This window comes from Strix aluco, chromosome 6, assembly GCF_031877795.1.
Source record: "Strix aluco isolate bStrAlu1 chromosome 6, bStrAlu1.hap1, whole genome shotgun sequence".
NCBI classification, from domain to species: Eukaryota; Metazoa; Chordata; class Aves; order Strigiformes; family Strigidae; genus Strix; species Strix aluco.
In genome coordinates this window covers 13,909,656-13,928,277 of record NC_133936.1, presented here as the reverse complement: position 1 = coordinate 13,928,277, position 18,622 = coordinate 13,909,656, and the positions used below count along the sequence as shown (strand labels likewise).

At 41.1% G+C, this 18,622-nt stretch overlaps 1 protein-coding gene across 1 annotated transcript in view; it reads right to left on the bottom strand.

Moving 5' to 3' along the window:
• CLASP1 (cytoplasmic linker associated protein 1) overlaps window positions 1-18,622 on the bottom strand; it is a 189,013-nt gene that overhangs the window by 96,356 nt on the left and 74,035 nt on the right. The gene's annotated exons all lie outside the window — the stretch shown is intronic.

The following is an 18,622-nucleotide window of genomic DNA, read 5'->3' as shown; positions in this document are numbered from 1 at the left end:
AGCAAAGGGATGTCCCAAGGAACATGCCCACGTGATGGCAAACATATTGCATGTTCAGGTCTGCTCTGCCAGCTCTCATCTCAGCAGTGTTTTCATGCTAGAAATCTGGTTATTCACGCATGACCACCAGGCTACTGAACCCAATCCTTTGCTACCGCAGCCACTATGTTATGAACCCTTTCCATAAATGCTTTCAGATAAAAAGAATAAACTTCAAATCTACAGCAGAAAGATGCAAGCCACAGATAATACTTGGGGTGTATACAGTCTGTATCTCTGATGTTTATGCCTCTGAGAGATATTTTGCCATGCGCTGTAGTGAAACTAAGACCATGAGCAAACCCAAGATCCAAGTGCAGAGGGGATCAGGCAGCACAGGCTGCCCTGTCACACTGTGATAACTGCCTGCAAACCAAGAATAAACAGGGTAACCCAGGAAAGATCACACAGCAACATCCATACTACTGATAAACCACAGACCATTAATTACAGACCCATCCAGAGCTACAACTTTTAACTTTTAACCACTTTTAACTTTTTAAATGATCACCAGAGATTCTTTATAAGGAAACAGGAAAAGTTACTTCAAATTCATAAAAGCCATAAAGTGTATTCAAACTTACTGAACCTTCTGTGTACATCCAAAGGGAACTTCAGCCCCTGCTTCCAAATGCGAACATAAATTAACTTAAAATGAATTACAGTCACTTTGATTCTCAGTGAAGGTCATTTCAATTCCAAAAGAGTGCTTATATTGCAGTTTTACACGGATTAGCTAATCCACTTTAAAAACCAGCCGTAGGTTGAAAGGTGACAAAGTGTTTGGGCAGCTGATATAGTAGATGGCTCACATTATTTATTGAGGCCAGAAAGCCACCTCAGTCCCCATCACTTAGCTTCTCCACACTAACACTTCATTCAAGATTTGAGACCTGCTTCGTGTCTGCCCCTCTCCAACAGTCCAAGGTACACACCCGCACTTCACTGGTTCGGGAACATTTCCTTTGCAAAATTTCACTTGGGAAAAACTCAAGCAGGTGCTTTAATCCACCCCTATTCAGGGAAGCACCTGGGAACATCTAGTAACAAATACAGGCTCCTAGTTGGACACTAATGAATGAAATTCAATACAGGTTGAGCTTTCTGAAAGAAAATAAACTGGTAACAGTATAGACATATTCCAGGGGAGGCAAAAGAACAGAAAGAAAAGCCTCTATTGTCTTCAGCCCAACAGCCTGACAAAGTTTTCCCTGCTCAAAGTGGTATTGGCTTATTAGCAGTTGGGACACAGGAGAACCATCACAGATCATCTAAAAACCTAAAAGCCACATTAACAATATACACCCATGCACATGATGCCATATTCCAATCACAGCACAATACTGAAATGGCACACAGACAGCAGCATCCAAGAAGTTAAGAAAAGTGGCCAAGGACTTCTCTCCCCTTCATGTTGATGTTCAAGAAATCCTGGAATATGGGAAAGGGCTAGGGAAAAAAAGTAACATCTAAAGGAAAGGGGTAATATAGTAACAAGTACTTGGACTGTTTTTCAGGCAAAAGCAAACAAGACAGAAGTGAACATACGAACTTTAACATCAAGAAATTTAAGGTCATACAGCTAAGAACAACATAAGCCCCATTTAGGATGTGGGCTCTCTCTTTAACACAGTGCCCTAAGGCAGTCACGGAGACTGTGCTACCTCCATGCTGACACTGGTCACGTTCTGACATACATAACTCAAAAATAATTTGAAAAGAGCTCAGGGAAGAACCATGAGAATGATTAAAGGACTGGAAAATATGTTTTTAATTCAATTAAATGAAAATTCACTGCAGGAGACTGTTTAGCCTGGACAGATTCTTAACAAGTTGCTTGATTATATTCTGTGTTAACACAGCAACTCAAGATTTATTTACGTAGTTTTCCAGTGTGATTTATTAATACTATTTCTCACCTAACAGAAGAATACAAAACAAGGCTACTGGATGGAAGTTAAAACCAAATTAAATTCTGAATTGCCTTCCCCCCAGCCCCCCCCAGCTTTTTTCAGTAATCACAGGAGTGACTCTCTGCAAGGTTAGGTGCTGTGTCACCCAGAGAATTCTATACAGGCAGTTCTTAAAAAGCAAGACTGAATATTTTTTCCTGAAGGATACAGACTATTTCAAACAGGAATTATTTCAAAAACATTATTTGGTGAGAGTTGCACAGAAGGTCATGGCAGATCAAAATAGACTTTAAAACGTGTAATCTCTGAAGCCTCTAGGAAGGGGTTTAAGTGATGCAAAAATCTTGCACAGACCTTGAATACAAAAACTTCTGAGCAAAATTTGCCCTAATTGCATTATTTCAAAAGCTCCTATATAGATATTAAGCAAATGATTATTTGTCATACATATATTACCAGCCAAGAGAAAGTCATATTCAAAACAAAAGATACTTTACTACTTCAAAACCACTTTCATCTGGTAATAAAATTCTCCATCTGCTGCATTTCAGGCTACCTAGATGTAGTCTTAGTTAACTCACTTCCTCTAGTATCTGCATTTTTAAAGCCTCACCCCTCTGAAAGGAGAAGAGGGTGTGGTTTGCTATTTCATATAATAAACATCAATTCAGAAAAACAGGTATTAAAAGGATCACACTCCTGAAGCATTTTAGCAATTAAATAAACTATCATTTTCATTTAAAACAGGCTTTTCTGAGCATTATCCAAAAATACAACACTCCAAAAAAACAACCAGCCCACAGTTTTGGGGATGTTTGAATTAAAATCACATCTTCCTGTTTATTAAGTCTACAAACTAAGCATTACATATTTATCAAATCAGAATATCCCTTCAATAACCCAACAGCATTTTCTCATCTGAGCAGTGCAGAATGACAGCGCCACATTTAGAACTGCACATCAAGTCTTTCAGCAGCACGTGTGCAGGACAGAAAGAGAAACAAAGAACAGAAAGAAACGTGAACATGGGAGTACAGAAAAGAAGAGAAAAACAAGCTACTACACATTATCACTAAAAAGCTTTCCCCCCTTCCCCATTCATTGACTACTGTTCACAATAATCATTTGAACTAGATAATTTTTTTTGCAGCCTATCTACAAATCACGAGGTGGTAAATTCAGCATGGGTGTAACTCTCATGACTCCAGCAGAGGTGCACTGAAGCGGAATTGGTGCCACGTTCTAACATTAAATAACCACTGATGCTCTCCCATCCCAAGACCCCCCCCAAGCGCTCATTTATAAGGGCCATACAGTACTCTCCATCAGAGACATGCCCTTATAAAAAAGGCCTTTGTCTGCTCACCACTCTGCTGTCTCAGAGAAACAGAGAACACAATTTGCTTTACATTTTTCAATTCCTTTACGTTATTTAAGAAGAGAAAAAATATTGCTTACAAGTACATATCCTTCTGCAAATAAGCTTCCTCAACATTCCTTCATATTTTCCATAGCGTGCCCAGATGTAACAGTGCTTCACAGAGCGCCGCGGCTTTCACTCCAGAACATAATCAATCATTGCCCCTCGTATTCATTAAGCATGCTGTCCTCACACGTGGATTTAAACAGCTATGGCTTCAGTCCTCTCTACAACTGCAGCTCTGCAAGATTGTCATCAACACCCATTTCAGCCCAGGAAACTTCAGTTCACTTCTAGGAAGGAGATTCCCTGCTAGCGAGGGGAACCCGGGACAAATAATCCGGGATGAAGACGAGCTGAGTCTGCCTGGCTGGGCTGGCTTGCACTAGGAACCAGCCTGACTTTATCCCCTGGGAAGCGCTAACAGGAGCATCTCAACAGCTGTCATCGTTTGTCCATGACGAATAAATTTAGTCATTATTCATTTTAAAACGTAACCCCTTCAGGTCTGGGCAAGGTGAAAAATGGTGACAAGAGACTGTGCTAGTTGTTCAGGAACCACCATAAGCAAGGGCCAGCATTTACCCTGCCTGAACTGCCAGTCTGGGACCCTTAAAAACAAAGCAATTGAGACTTAAATTTCCTTTCCAATGAAAGGATATGCTTTCTGTTTTTTAAAAACTTTTAAGATGTCGGATTCAAATCTTTCAGTTATTTGTCTGTAAGCTTTAGAGAAGATAGCTACTCTGTAGTTACTACAGATTGGGAAAAAAGCTTACAATCATGTCTGTTCCTAACAAAGATGCCTTGCTATGGTCTTCAGGTCTGACTCTGCAAGGTACTAAACTTGCTCTGGCCCTGCTGTGCCCATTTATCATATGTCCCATCTCCAAACATCAGTGCAGCTCAAATATGCAAGATGGATAAAACTAGCAAGTATCACCTGCACTTCTCTCATAAGAATCTCCCTTTCGGGTGCAGATGAAGGTGGATGGCACTGGAGAAACCTGTCTTCCCACCCACCACATGGGTGTCCTGCATCAGGAGCAGACACACAACTGCTAAAGCTGACATATGTTTCAGTACATTGAAACTCCATGCTCAACCCCTGTTAGGTGGGCAAAGTCCAACTCCCTGAAGATCTGAGAGCCCCCTGTAAAAGCTGAGAATGCACACAGGCAAATCCACCGATGTCAAAAGAAAACAGGATATGTTTCTCCTTACTCGTTCTTGCCAGACATGACCTCATGTGCATTGGTCAATGGTTTTGAGACAGACACCCCTTGGACACCTCATCTTATGCCCTCCCCCAAGGCCAGTGTCTGGTACCCCCATCTCCAGTTGTGACCCCTGTACGACATGAGGCACGGTTCACTCCTCTCTGTGGTGTCCCACCAACCTCCAAGGAAGACAGCTTCAGACGAGGTTAAATGCCTTTTCCCATTAGCACACGCCAAACCCATGCATGGCTTAGCTGCAAGCCTGCCCAGCTCCAACACAGGTATTGTATAGGTTTCTCCAGGAAAACAAGTTTATGAACCCACTAAAGATAAAGGCACATGTATATGCTCCTCTGCAGGATTAAATGTTTGAAAACAAAGGAGTTGCAGCCACAAGCAGAAGGACACAGGCACACCATGTCATTAGGATTTCTCGCTCGGCCATCTCCCACAGTTTCCCAGCTGGTCTCTCCTGGCCCGAGCCACAGCCCCTCCTTCCCCACACCAGGCACAGTGTTTTGAGCCTTTGAAATGCTGTGCACTTGGGCTAAGTGACCCAGGGCAGCCCCCCTAGTGCCAGTCACCTCTCCCCCCCAGGTCCAGTTCTCCCAGGTTGACCCAGCCACCAGCTCCAGTCCCAGCCCACCCCTTCTGCCACCTCCTGGCACTATTCAATGAACCACCTCATTGTCCTTCACAGCTGGCTTTGAAGTGGATTCCCAAAAACCCGACCTCAGCAAGGATCCCTCCAGGGGCTCACCAGGCCTGAGCCAGCCACAGCAATGATCGTGTTGTTTCTGTTAGTAAGGAATCCTACATTTATTAAACCAATTCCAGTATGATAAAGTTAACTGAGGAAATTGATGTACACCCTGGCCTGACCACAACACCAGAGTAGGCTGACACAACCCACATATGGAGAGTAAATTCCAACTTCTACCTGAGAGAATAAGCAATAGCCCTGGTAACATTCAAAATCTGTTCTCACGCAACTCATGACTGATTCAAGTTACTTTTCTGCGGGATATTATAATTTTCAATTCTGGAATCAGATGGCTCCAATTTAAGTTGTATTAGTGGTGGCTGTGGGGAAGCTTGAGAACAAGAGCCTTAAAGACTTGAAAACAACTGACAAATAAAAAGTATTCAATATTTATAAGCCTGTTTGCTTCAAAACATGATTTTTGAAACCTTAAGGTTGACACTAATTAATGTCATCATGTTAACAAGCCACAGCACGCACCAATGGCATATGAGCATTAACACAAGAACACAGCAAAGTGCTTTTCAGAAACTTCTGTTCATGAAACTAACACACCTGGAAATGGGAATTTTTAAGAGTTAGTGAAACTGTCATTCAGACAGTTTTCAGAAATATGAAAGTTTCCATTAGCTTTAACTAGATTTAGAAAAGAGGTGGTACAAAGGTTTCACATTCCTACAAGCTTTGTAAAATTAAGTAGCTATAAGGGACAACAAAATAGCTACAATACTGAGTGCAGCAGCAACAGCTCAAACAGCCAAAAGAATTCACAAAAGCACCAAAAGCTGAGATAAATCCATAAAAATATCCATGATTTATTAGTTTTGCTAATTACTTTAGTACAGTTCATACAGACACCTAAACAAGAATCAAACACTCACGTGCTAGGAGCTGCACAGACACAGACATCGTCCCACACTGATTAAAAATAAATAAATTTTTAATCTGATTAAAAATAAATAAATCAAGAGATGGACACAGACATGCACACAAGGCAAAAAGACAAAAAAAAAAGAAAAAGAAAAAAAGAAAAAGATAAGGATCCATTTTCCTCAAAGTCATCCTTGGAAATACAATATCCCCACAGTGCCCTTTCCAGCTAAGCCACACGGCTTTCCCCCAGACCTCAAGAGCATCAGGAAAGCCACAACACATACCTTGGAAAAACACACCCATCCCGAAAGCCCACGTTTACATAAAGTTTCAATTTAAAGAGCAAAACCAGATTTTCCCTACCGTGCACTTACCCCTCCTACCACCCACAGGTTCATTACCAGGCCTTGCAGGGCGCCTGCCCGACATTCTGTTTCCAAGTCTATTATTACACACTCCACAACAGGGTGTTATTTCTGTGTTTCGCTGCTGCAGCTTTCCCTGCTGACTGCACTTGGGGGTGCTGTCCCTTTTTTTGTTCTGGACCCTTAAAAATACCCTTTAAAATTGCACTGGGTAGAAACATGCCAGCAGCAGCCCCGAGCACAGACATTACTCCCTCCTCAGCATAATCTTTGCAGATAAAAACTCAAAGTGGGTCGTATACCCTGAGCCCTGGAGATACAATCAATGAGAAAGGCTATTTATACAGGATGGACCAGGGGGATCTTTTAGAGTCAGAAAATACCTTCCTTCCAGAACTACAGGAATTAGTGGCCTTATTGCAGGACTGGTATAGCTGAAGGAAAGCGTTTCTTCGTTCCTGAAGATGTTAAAGCACACTGTTTTCCATTTTAGTATTAATCCTGTGTGCTGCACAGTGCCAACGTTAAGGTTTCTCCTCAGCCTTAAAGTTTAATTATTTAGGCAAATAATTATATAAAAGAAAGCAAATTCTTCTGCCTTTGTTCACAAGACAGCAAAATTCAATTCTGCGGAAGCACAAGAGCTCCCTCAGGCACCATCTCCATATGCACACGTGGCAGGGATGTGTCAGGTTGAAGAGCAAGATGAACTTTTCCCCTCCTCGCCCTCACCTCCAGGTTTTAGCCAGCTCCCTGCACTTGCTGGAAAACATACGGCAACAGCCTGGACTCCCTATGCTTGCAGAAAGCCTCTGCTCTGTTGGAAGTTCGGGCAGCAGGCAAAACAGGCAGCAGCAGCATCCAGCTACTGGTCATCCACACTACACCCACAACCCCAGGCAACAGCTTCCTTTGCCTGGGTGTACGGTCGACTTTGCACAGTACTTGTTCTAAAAATGATATAAGTGTGATCAAAAGGCACAGCCATTCAACAGCAGCAAGAAGTATTTGTTATTATTTTAACACATGAATAAACTGAAATAAGAGTTGCTGAGGGACATTCTCAAGGGTGCCAAGACTTCAGGGCATTGCCAGAGTCTGGATTAAGCTCTATTCATAAACATACCTTTTTTTCCCTAAATCACTTTTTCTCCCTCCTACTAAAGGTGTGAGTAGTGTCCTAAATATTTTCTTCCTTTCCCTATATTATCTTCAAAAATGGTTTACGCATGTTCAAAAAATGACATTTGCAAATGGCTTGGAAAAACTAGAAATCACATCACAAGGTATTAGAAAAAAATATTTTAATGTAGCTGTTCTTGACAGGTTGCTTGAAGGTTAGCCACACTTTAAATTGAGTTCTCTGTATTTCACAGGGTTGGTACCCAGCAATGCTACAGGAAAACGGCTACCAAAGACTGTGCTAAACCAAGCTCCCAGGGAGGCATCTGCTGGCACCAGCTTGGCTTTTATTTGCTAAAACCCATATGAAAAAGCAGATACCTGAGGAATCGATAGGTGAAGTTTTGTTTTACCTGGACTGCCTATACCCTATAAAGTGAATTAAGAGGCACACGAGAAATCTGAAGCCTTTAAATGGACAGATGCTTTCCCCCTGCGAAGGACTGGAGTGCTGCATGCAGACAGCTCAGATGCCTCCAGCCCCACAGATCAGGTTCAGGCTTCCAGCTATGGGTACCATCTGTTGCCATGACATCACAGGAAGAGGCACCTTCTCCGGCCTGTGCTCCCCACCAGCATTCCCTGCACAAATGATCCCCACTGGCATCCCCTGCACAAATCCTGCTGCCCGCTTGGGTAATTATCACAAGCATAGCTCACCTAGATGCTGACTGCCCTAACATGCAGCACTGTCAACAAAAGGAAATTGCATTTTTTATTGCTATCACTTATTGCTTCCTGAAGAGCTGCTTATTTTCTATGTGTGCAGCAAACCGAGGCGTAGTAAAGCACTGACAACTAGCACACAAAGCTGCATTAGGAAGGAAAGAGCATCCTGACATTTTTAGGACAAAGCAGTTACAAAAAGGCCAAAAGCATCTTAATGCCTCAAGTTACCCAGAGCACGTTTGGGGAAGTCAGAAATGCTGCAGGAGATCCCACTACCCGCCACCACAGAACATCCTCCCCAGTGCAAAGCCTGCTGCTGCACAAAAGTAGCTTCCTAGAAATACCTACAAGTAGATAAAAATGCCAAACAGCATCCTTCTTTCCTTTCCAGACAGGTCTCAGAGGATAGCTGGGTTGGTGAAGTTAAGCCAGTAAGATGCATTGGAGGGACCTGGTGAAGCTGTAGCACCAGCCCTGAGACCTTTCTTTAGGTGTATTTACAACCAGTAACAGGGGTAACGTGTTGCCCAGCACTTCTCATTTGCCAGAGGATGACCATCCTATGAGATGGTGGCACATCCTAAACTTTCCAAGCAGCCCCCTCTGAGCCAAGAAACACAACATATGCAGCTATTCCTGAACAACAAAGGGAAAAACAAGGCTGTCGGCCTACATCTCCTATACAGCCACAGAAAACAGAAGCCGGAGACTTCCTTCCTGAGGTATTCATCTACCTGGTTAAAGGCTGGTGCAAGAACACAGGTACTACATCTGCAAAAACTGTATGGTGTTATGCACATTGCACATCAATGACTCCCACCCAGAATGCCTGGCCTGATGCATAATTAATATCCTTTAATTAGATAACCATTTAAAATAATGTGAAATGCTCAGTGGGGCAATAACCATGAGATAAAAATGTCTAAAACTGCAGGTAGTTGAGACAAAAGAACAATCAAGAAAGGAAAACTAGGGAGCAACGGGCAGCGACTCCACAGTCTACATGCATCTTGAGAAGTATCATAAATAAACACTTCATCTTTATAGAGATGTGTATTACTACGGGCTGTGAAGGCACATATGCGAGCAAAGTGTACGGAGAAGTTTTGTTTATTTAAAAATAATTCAAAGTTCAACTTGACCAAGGCTATGGTCTGTATCTGCAGTGACCAAAGCGTGGTTTGAGACAGACAACATGGCTGGCAATGGCTTCAGGAGCTCCTGGGACAATTGCTATTAGGTTAAAGAGCTGGCTGTATGTTCTCCAGAGCACCTATTGCAGCTGTTAGTAAGAGAAAGGGATGGGGAACCTGACTTGATGCTGACCCTTGCTCTGGAGTATTTAGCAGTACTGACTGGCTCCATCAGCACTCTCCTGATGCACCAAAAGCACAAAAGTTTCTGCCTAGTCCTAACTAGTAAAAGCAGCACTCAGAGGGTGGGGTGGGGGGAGAAGGAAGATTCTTGCCCCACTTCAACTCTATGCAAGCAAGCAGAGCCTAGCTTTGATAAGCTGGGTGCACACAGGATCTCACAAACCATACTGCAGCACCATTAGGCCAGTGCCAAAGTTTGCAGGTCGCGCCAGCTTTTGTAACGTCCATGTAAGCATATTCAACTACAACCGGAGCTTAGATCAGCAACCCGTTACACCTGGTGAGAAGTATCTATTCCCTACCCACACCACACACATTTTGGTACATACCTGCAGAGTGAAGCAGTTTTGTCGACAATCAAGCCCACTTTGTTTATTGTCTTTTGAGAACTGGGGATAAAAACCCAATAACTGAATAACTAGCATTTTATATTTCTCAGGATCATTGCAGAAAAAGCAGCGAAACCACACTCAAGATCAGTGACTTCAATAGTAACTTTGAAAACATTCTTTTTATTGAAGCAAAAGCAGAAACTAGTAGTAACAGATTATGAATTTTTTACTCTAAGAATTGGTTTGAAAAAAGCACCCAATCTCAGAGCAGTAAGACATGTTTTAGTGAAAAAATGCTTCTTCAGTAACTTTTAAATAGATTTTCAATAATGACTACTTCTAATAATACTTTGCACAGATTTCTTTGTGTATGACCTAGATAGAATTAGTTCCGTTTTTTTTGACGCAGTGAAAACAGGCAAAATACAGTCAGCAAAGGCTGACTTCAGGACATGCAGTAAAGTCAGAATCAGAGCAAATGCCAGAAGATGTATCAGAGTGCACAATTTCCTTTATTTAATCACCATCACACTAGGCTAAATTCTGCTTCCAGCTCTATACACCAGGAATGAAGGTGAATGCAAGAGCACGGAGAACTTGACCTGATTATTTTTTTGATACTAATATCTCAGATTTCCCTCTATGCGATTTCAAATAAGCATGGAGAGGTTTTAGTACACTAAGTAGTAGCCTATTCGACAGACACTTCAGTACAGTATATGGTTTCCATGTGGTCAGACAACAGAGTCTAAAAGAATCAAATTCATATTTAATATGGCTTCAAATATACGCACAGTCTGAATTCTTGATCTACAAGTGGAAACATCCAATTCCTGAGACGCATCAGTTTCTTGAGCCTTCTTCACCCATCCTTCAAAGCTGCATTTTAAGCAAACCATTGCCTCAAGGAAAAGTCACAGGAAAAAGGGTCCAAAGCCAAAAATGTGGCACAGCTTATAAAATATTAACAGTCAGCATGGTTCCTCTTTTCCCAAAGCTTGTTGCCCCCCCAACTCCTTTAAAACAAAAGATAGATCTAAGCTCCTTCATCCACATTCCTCCTCCATAAACAATCATCATCATTAGGAACAGCAAATAAAGCAGTCATTTTGGGGGGCGGAAAGGAAATAGAAAGGTGGAGTCAAGACATTGCTGAAACTTTTGTTCCTTTTGTCACTAACGACTTCAGAGTACTGAACATGATATTCTTATTTCAGAGGCAATGTGAAACCCTGAGCAAGCAGGGGGACTTAATGCGCTACAATGAAAAAAGCATCTTTCCATATAAATAATATTTATATATAATATTTATAATAATATTATTTACTATATAAATAATGCGGTCAGAGCATAGTTAAAAATAATTACTGTTGTTCAGACTTTATATATATAGGAAAAATAAGCACAAAGATCCTCCTCCCTTTCTTTTAAAAGAAAAAGGGCAGTTAAAGAAATGCAAGTACTTGTGTCCTAATCAGTCTGTTTAACATAATCCTGCCTAACCTATTCTCATTTGGCCTCCATCAGTGGTGCTACTTACTTTCTCCCCACGGCTCAGCATCCTTTTTCAACCATCCTCAGGTCTCTGCACCTAGGTAAAACTTAAGCCCGTCACCCAGCCACCCAAAATTTTCTGCCATGATTGAAAGTTGATCCCAAAGGGGACTCAATAATTGACTTTGATGCCACAGCTAGTCATTTGAGGTCTTTAGTAAACATCCTGTTTTCTTCCCATATATTGTGTGCACAGTAGAAGACTTCCACAGCTCTTATGTCCATGAAAGAATGATGAAAGAAATCAAGTTTCCCCACATAAACCTATTGACTGCATCAAATGAAAAGATCAGCCAGAATCAATTACGAAATCAGACTTGGAAAAATGCGGTGACAGACCAGTAAAATCTCGATTCATCTGACCTGAATTCTATCAGTTCCTCTACTGTATCTCCTATGCCACTTGAGTCTAACCCTGAGACCACCTTACCCACAAGAAGAGCTAAACAGAGGGACAAAGGGCAAGCTAACTTTGCCCTTACTCACTTGGTTTAAATCCAAGTTCAGAACTTGGTAAGAGTTGGTGGAAGCTATGAATAAACATATTTACAAGCAGGCAAAAGATCTCCTCTGGTTCAAGGGCTAAGTCTGTCAAGTAAAAACGAAGAATGAATTTGCCTCAGGACTTAGACTCACAATCAAATTATTGCTGCTTAACAAGTTATAAGACACCAGCTGGGCCACAGTAACAGCCCTCGTGCTGCTTTTAAGCTACAGCAAATGCAGGGTAATATAATTTAACTTAGCCCTAAAGAAAGAAAGTTAAGCCAAGCAGAATCATTCACATTTACCACAAAGAATACAAACATTAATCACAACCCAGTTAAACATCTTACTCTGGATATAGCCATTACAGACATCATAAAACAAATACTGACCTAAATGGAACTGAAGACATTAAAATACAAGGAGGTTTGCATGCAAAACTGGGAAACTGATTGCAAAGAAAGCCTGTCTTAGTCATTTTCACCACTCTTAAGGCAAGGATCAAAACCACGCAGCTTTCCTTAGCAGTGACACCTTCTCACAGGTGATTCTGCCAACTTAGAGTACGTGATGTAGAACAAAGACAGACAAGGTGGTGAGCACTACTGGTTTAAGTTGTACCATCCTTCCTCGTTCAGAAAAAACACTGAAATCATTAAGAGAGGCAACATGAACAGCAAATGTTGGCATTTATGAAACTAAACCCCCCAGATCTGAACAGCCATAAAGAATCTCAAATCTATGCAGATGCAAAGAAAACCTCCATCTCAGTCTCACAGGTTAACTAAATACAACTGATTTCCATCTATATAGATTTCTGGTTTCACACAGCACACTTGCCTCCATGCAAGATTTGAAAGGAGTCAAGTCAAAAGCAAAAAGAAAACAACATTTCATTAATATAAGGAATCATTTTCTAAACAGCTTGAGATCTCTCCTCTCCCTAAGGCAAGTGTGGCTGACACAGCCATTTTGTACATCTGTGACCCTGAAAGATCACTGCATTGATAATTCAAATGGACTAATTAGATAGGAGTTTCTTCCCCCTTGCACTGATTTATCTACCCTGTAGAGAGCTACTTCCCTTCATACATGCCATTTACACTTTATTCCTGAATTACAAGCTGTAAGGTGTAGTCCACACAAAGACTCAACTCCCAGAAACAAGCTGTCCCCTTTTCAGCAGGCTGCTCATGCTGCAAGCAGAAGTCACCAGGAGAGCCACAGACTCCATCACACCACTGTGTTTCTGCGTTGTTAAATACTGTGTCAAATAGTAAAGAAAATCATAAATATACATGTCAACATGAATAGTTCCTACTTTTATTTTAGTTCTGGGATATACAATTCACCCTAAAGTTTAAACTCATAAACCTTAAAACTTACATGGATTTTTAACACTTGCCTGAAACACAGATTACCCAACACAGTGAAATCTTTCTTTCCAAGTGCCAACTTGTTCCAGCATCACCTACGCAGACCCCCACACCCTGGTAACTTTTCCTGCCAACTGTGACAAGTCTACCAGGAAATTAAGCTTATGAGGTTATTCTCTCCATTTGGCTGCCACCAGGCACCATCCGTCCATATTCTAAATATGCTGGCTAATTTGGAGTAGGGTGGGATATTTTTTTTGAGAAAGAGTGATCAGATAAAGGCAGGACTCTCAACTAAGTGATTTTTATTGCCAGCACAGCGGTTATTTTTGGTCTCACTGTGGGCAAGCAATGCACATAACTAGGTAACCAGCACAGAGCTTAGTATGATAACTGTTGTACATTGCCTGAAGTGAAGTTTGGGGAGATAGAAATAGGCTCTGGAAAGTACCAAGGAGAAGCAAACAGATTAAGTTTCTGCAAAACACAGGGAAGCAGAGAAGGGAAGACAGAAATCATTGCAAAACACATAATGGGATTTCTTGAGCTGTGTGCTTTGTGAGCTATCCTGGGAACTGCTGCATATGTGTCTCCTTATTTGTCAGATACCATACCATGCTCAAAAAGGAAGAGGTTAGGCATCCCTTTCAGTCCAGAAATTCAATTAAATACTTCCTAGTGACTGAAGTCATGATCCCTTATCTTCCATTATTAAGTCACTTCATACAGTTTGATGTTAAAAGTAAAAAATGACTAAAACAATATCATACCCAAGAGAACTCAGATGTCTAATAATCCCACTAAGAATGCCTCCTTGGTTGATGTTTTTTAAGTTACTAGACAGGTTCAAAGCCTAGGATAACCATCTACAGTGAATCAAGGATGCCAATTTAAACGTCCTTCCTGTTCAGACATGTTATAGCATGTATTTTAATGCATGAAGATCTTCTGGAGAGGCCTCCAAAACTTTAGGCCCATCTGCTCTCTGGGATTTACAAGACTGAAACACCTTTGTATTTGGGGGGCGTGGAAGAACAGGCAGAAAAATCAAGGTGAAGTGGATTCATAATATTGTAATATCCTACCAGTTAGGAAGAGAGCAAATGAGAAACCAACTGCAAAACCAAGCAGCACAACATTTGAGGATAAATCCTAATCAGGAGTGACAATAGGAAGTAATAGATTGCTTTAATCCTAAACAAGCTTATTTCAAGCTGTTCAGCAAATTAAAATAAATAAGGCTGAAGTCTGAGACACTTTATCTTGGAAACTCCTTAACAGGTTCCCAGGTTGAGATAATGGTCTTCAACTACTTACTGGGCCTTTTTCATGCAGTAGCACTGATGAAACCCAACTGATGAAATCTTTCTCAGAACCCAGGTTTACCAGAAGTGATTACTGGGAAGAGGAGATTTGTTTTCTGAGTTCACTATGAAGATAATTACCCCAAGGTAAGTATCTGCAATCATCAGGCCACAGAGAGGACAGGTGAGAGCTGAGGGAAGTAAAGCTCTTTCAAGCACCTTTGAAATGAGGAGGATGCTGCTTCCTCGTGTTTGCATCATTTCCTATAGCCCCATATTATCAAATCTTTATTTTTAAATTATTTTTTTGTTGTTTTCCCCTCAATTCACATTCTTAAACAGGAGAAAAGGCATGACTCAGAGCAGAGGAGGTGCAGAAGAGCATCATCTCTGTTTCACAAGAGGCAAAATGGATGATTTTCTTCCAAAGGGTGAGCTCATCCAGTGAACCCCCTGCAGGTCCTCACTCAAATACATGATGCTCTGTAATACACTGGTGTACTGTACGGCAAAAAAAGCCTAAGTTCAAGGTTATTAAAAGCACTTTGTGTAAGGCGTCCAGACGCACCTAAGATTTACACTCCAGAGCAGGAACAAAAGAGAATGACACATGTCAAAGAATTAAAATAGTTTATTTTAAGCACATTTCAATTCAGATAGAGGCATGCCTTGAGTCAGAGGTACAAACACTACAAGGACGCAGCAAGATTAAGATGGCTTGGGTCTGCTTTCTAGCACTAATATTTATAAAGCTCCTATGAAAGACCTTTTGAAATATGACTGCTTCATATCAAAATGGAGTACAGGAGTTGGGGAAAATTAAAAGAAACGAAAGTTGTTCAAAATTCAGTATGTTTTACAGAGAAAAATCTAACAACAAAAGTAATGGTCCTTGTATATCATTCATTTCACAATAAACTCTCACTTCATTGTGCAAAACTATACATTTGTATTATATACAAGTATAGATATATATTTGGTGGTTTGCATTTTTTATTTGTATTACTTGGTGTAGCAACATCAAGAATCCAGGTGATGCCAAGACCTTCCTTCTACTAGCTGAAGGAGACACTAAAGCCAATCTTCAAATTATGACGAGTTACAGACTTTATCAGAGAGTTTCATTTCTGAACCTTCAACTTTTGGGCTTATTCATCTGGGTTTTCAGTGACCCACAGCGCTGCAAGTACATCTGTCCCAAAGCACACGCAACTTCAACCAGTTGTAAAAACTGTTTGAGAGTACAGACTCACTGTTTCCACTTACTCCTTCACTGAGTAAAAGGAGCTTGACAAGCAAGTAATTTATTTTTATACTATGATACTGCTTCAGAGCAACAGTCAGATTCCAAACTGTTATGCACTTGCTTTACATTTTCACAAATCAGAAGCAGAAGGAGTGACCATGTCAATGTTATGCTACATGTAACTAAGTGTTAATACTCACTTTGACAGGCAGGATTACTATCTGTTGGCACATTAAAAAATGCTCACAAACTCCATGACTCAAACACTATCAGGTATGGAAGTGGCAATAGCACAGAGGAGGTGTGAAAGCGGAGGCAGATATAGAGTACCAAATTACCAAGTTTTTATTATTAGCAGCTGTTTCCAGGCATTGCTTAGACTATCTGAAGAATCAGTATGAAGAACTAACACTAAAAAAATTAGCAGAACAACTGACTAGTCTATAAAGATGTGAACTGAAGAAAAACAGAAAATTGTATCAATAGTAGCATATCAGAAAATGTCAGCAGACTTGGGTTGCAGAAGAAAAAGCCACGTAAATCTTTCTCCACCCAATTCAGTAATTTTCAGCATGCAATACAGGCTACTGGTTCCTTGTTGTTTAAACACAAATAACAAGGAGTGCTCATAGGGTATTGCTGTCTGTCAACTGTCAGCTGTACTGAAAACTCAACACAGAGGGCAAGCCAGCAGTTAGCAGCATCCTGCCTCCAAAAGCAGCCCAAACTCAGAAAAAAAAAAAAGGAATAAAATTTGTGGGAAAATAATGCTTTACCACATCCCTAAACCCAATTTCTATGCTCAATGTGTAAGTAAAACTTCAGGATTTCTACAGAAGGCAAGTACCAGTTACAACTTGAGGGGTCTGTTGGACCACTCTGTTCCTTCTGCAAGCATGAACACTTAAGTCCTGTATTCTTGCAGAAGATATTTCTGTCTAGGGATCATTATTCATCATATGTGGCCAACTGCTTTACCAGCTATCAATCTGTTCAGAGCAAAAAAAGTTTTGGGGCTCCCAGAACATGAGAGCAGGATCAGTCTGGTTCATCTGAGGCTCACAAGTCAGCCACTTAGGTCACTTGAGCCACCTGAATCACTCACCTCCATTACGGAGCACTCACTTTATTTCCAATTAGCAATAATTATTATTTTGTCCAGACTGGAACTGAATGGCTTGGTTATACAATGGCTATTTTCTATTTGTAGTGCTGTGGCAGCCTGAAGCGATCAGTGGCCAGCAGCATCCTGGTTCACTGGATATTGTGCATAGCCCGGCAGTTCCCTAGATGTTGCCAAATACTGAATCTGTGCTTAGGAACCACAAGCCAGCCAGGGAAGCAAGCTCTGAACCATTAGCCTTCACATTAACCAGCACCCGGGGGGCTTTTGGTCCAGCTAACCAACTTAATTGAGCTAAAAAGATGAAACTACACTCACACTGCCCCTCTGGTGAGGGTCTCTTCTTGGCATTATTTAGTTTGAAGGAAAGGGTCTGTGAAGGGATAAGGAGACCTTTGCCTCCTGGCACTATGGAGAGGAGAATCCACGAGCCTCTTACAGAATTAAGGCATGTCCTACATTTGAACTTCTCCATGCATGTCCCATCCTCATTTAGGCTCCACACTTAATAAGAATGGCTTCTTAATAAATGACTGAAAGATCAACAAGCACCTTGTTAGAATGGAAAAACCTACAAATGAATCCCACCACAAACTAAAAAAGAGGACAGAACTGAGGAATTTCAACCTTCTAAATGAAAATTTTGAACTAAAAGCAATGACAACAGAGCAGCCTCAAGCCTGTCCAAGTCTCACTCTTGCAAACACACCACCATGCTGGCAAATCATCTGGTTCTCTTTAGCAGCCATCTGTGCTTGCCTTCACTTAAAGAAGAATTAGAAAACAGAGAAACTGGCACACGTGAAGCATAGCACATGACAGACAACTACAGATTCACTTGCAGCTTCACTCCAAAGGTTGAAAGCAAGTAAGGATCAGGTGTTTTAAATGGAAAATGTGAATTTCAGTGCCACCTTTACATACTGGCATTCGTAACAAGTCAGTGCTCCAATTAGTGTCACTTTGAACTGTCTTGCCTTCTTTCCCATGCAAAGCTTCATGGGTCCCTACTATCGCACTCCCTCCACTTACAACCTGGAGACTCAGAAGTCTTCACTGAAAAGCAGAATAGAGGAGGTGGGCCAGGGAACTTCCATTCCCTCTTTGTTTTATAGTAGTTTTGTGTTTAGTTTTTAAATATTAGAACCAGGATCCTACTAATTCCTGGAAACCCTCTCCCACTGACACAAAGAACCACTGATAATTACTGCCGGGAACATGGGTGGGTTTGGGGTGGGGGGTTTCTTAGTCACCTGGAAAACATTTAAACCAGGCTTATTCAGCTTCTTTTTATAAATATTATGAGGGAAAAGGATCAAAAACTACACTTTCTCACAGAGATTAAAAAAACGTATTCAAACATCATGAGTTAAAAGAAACA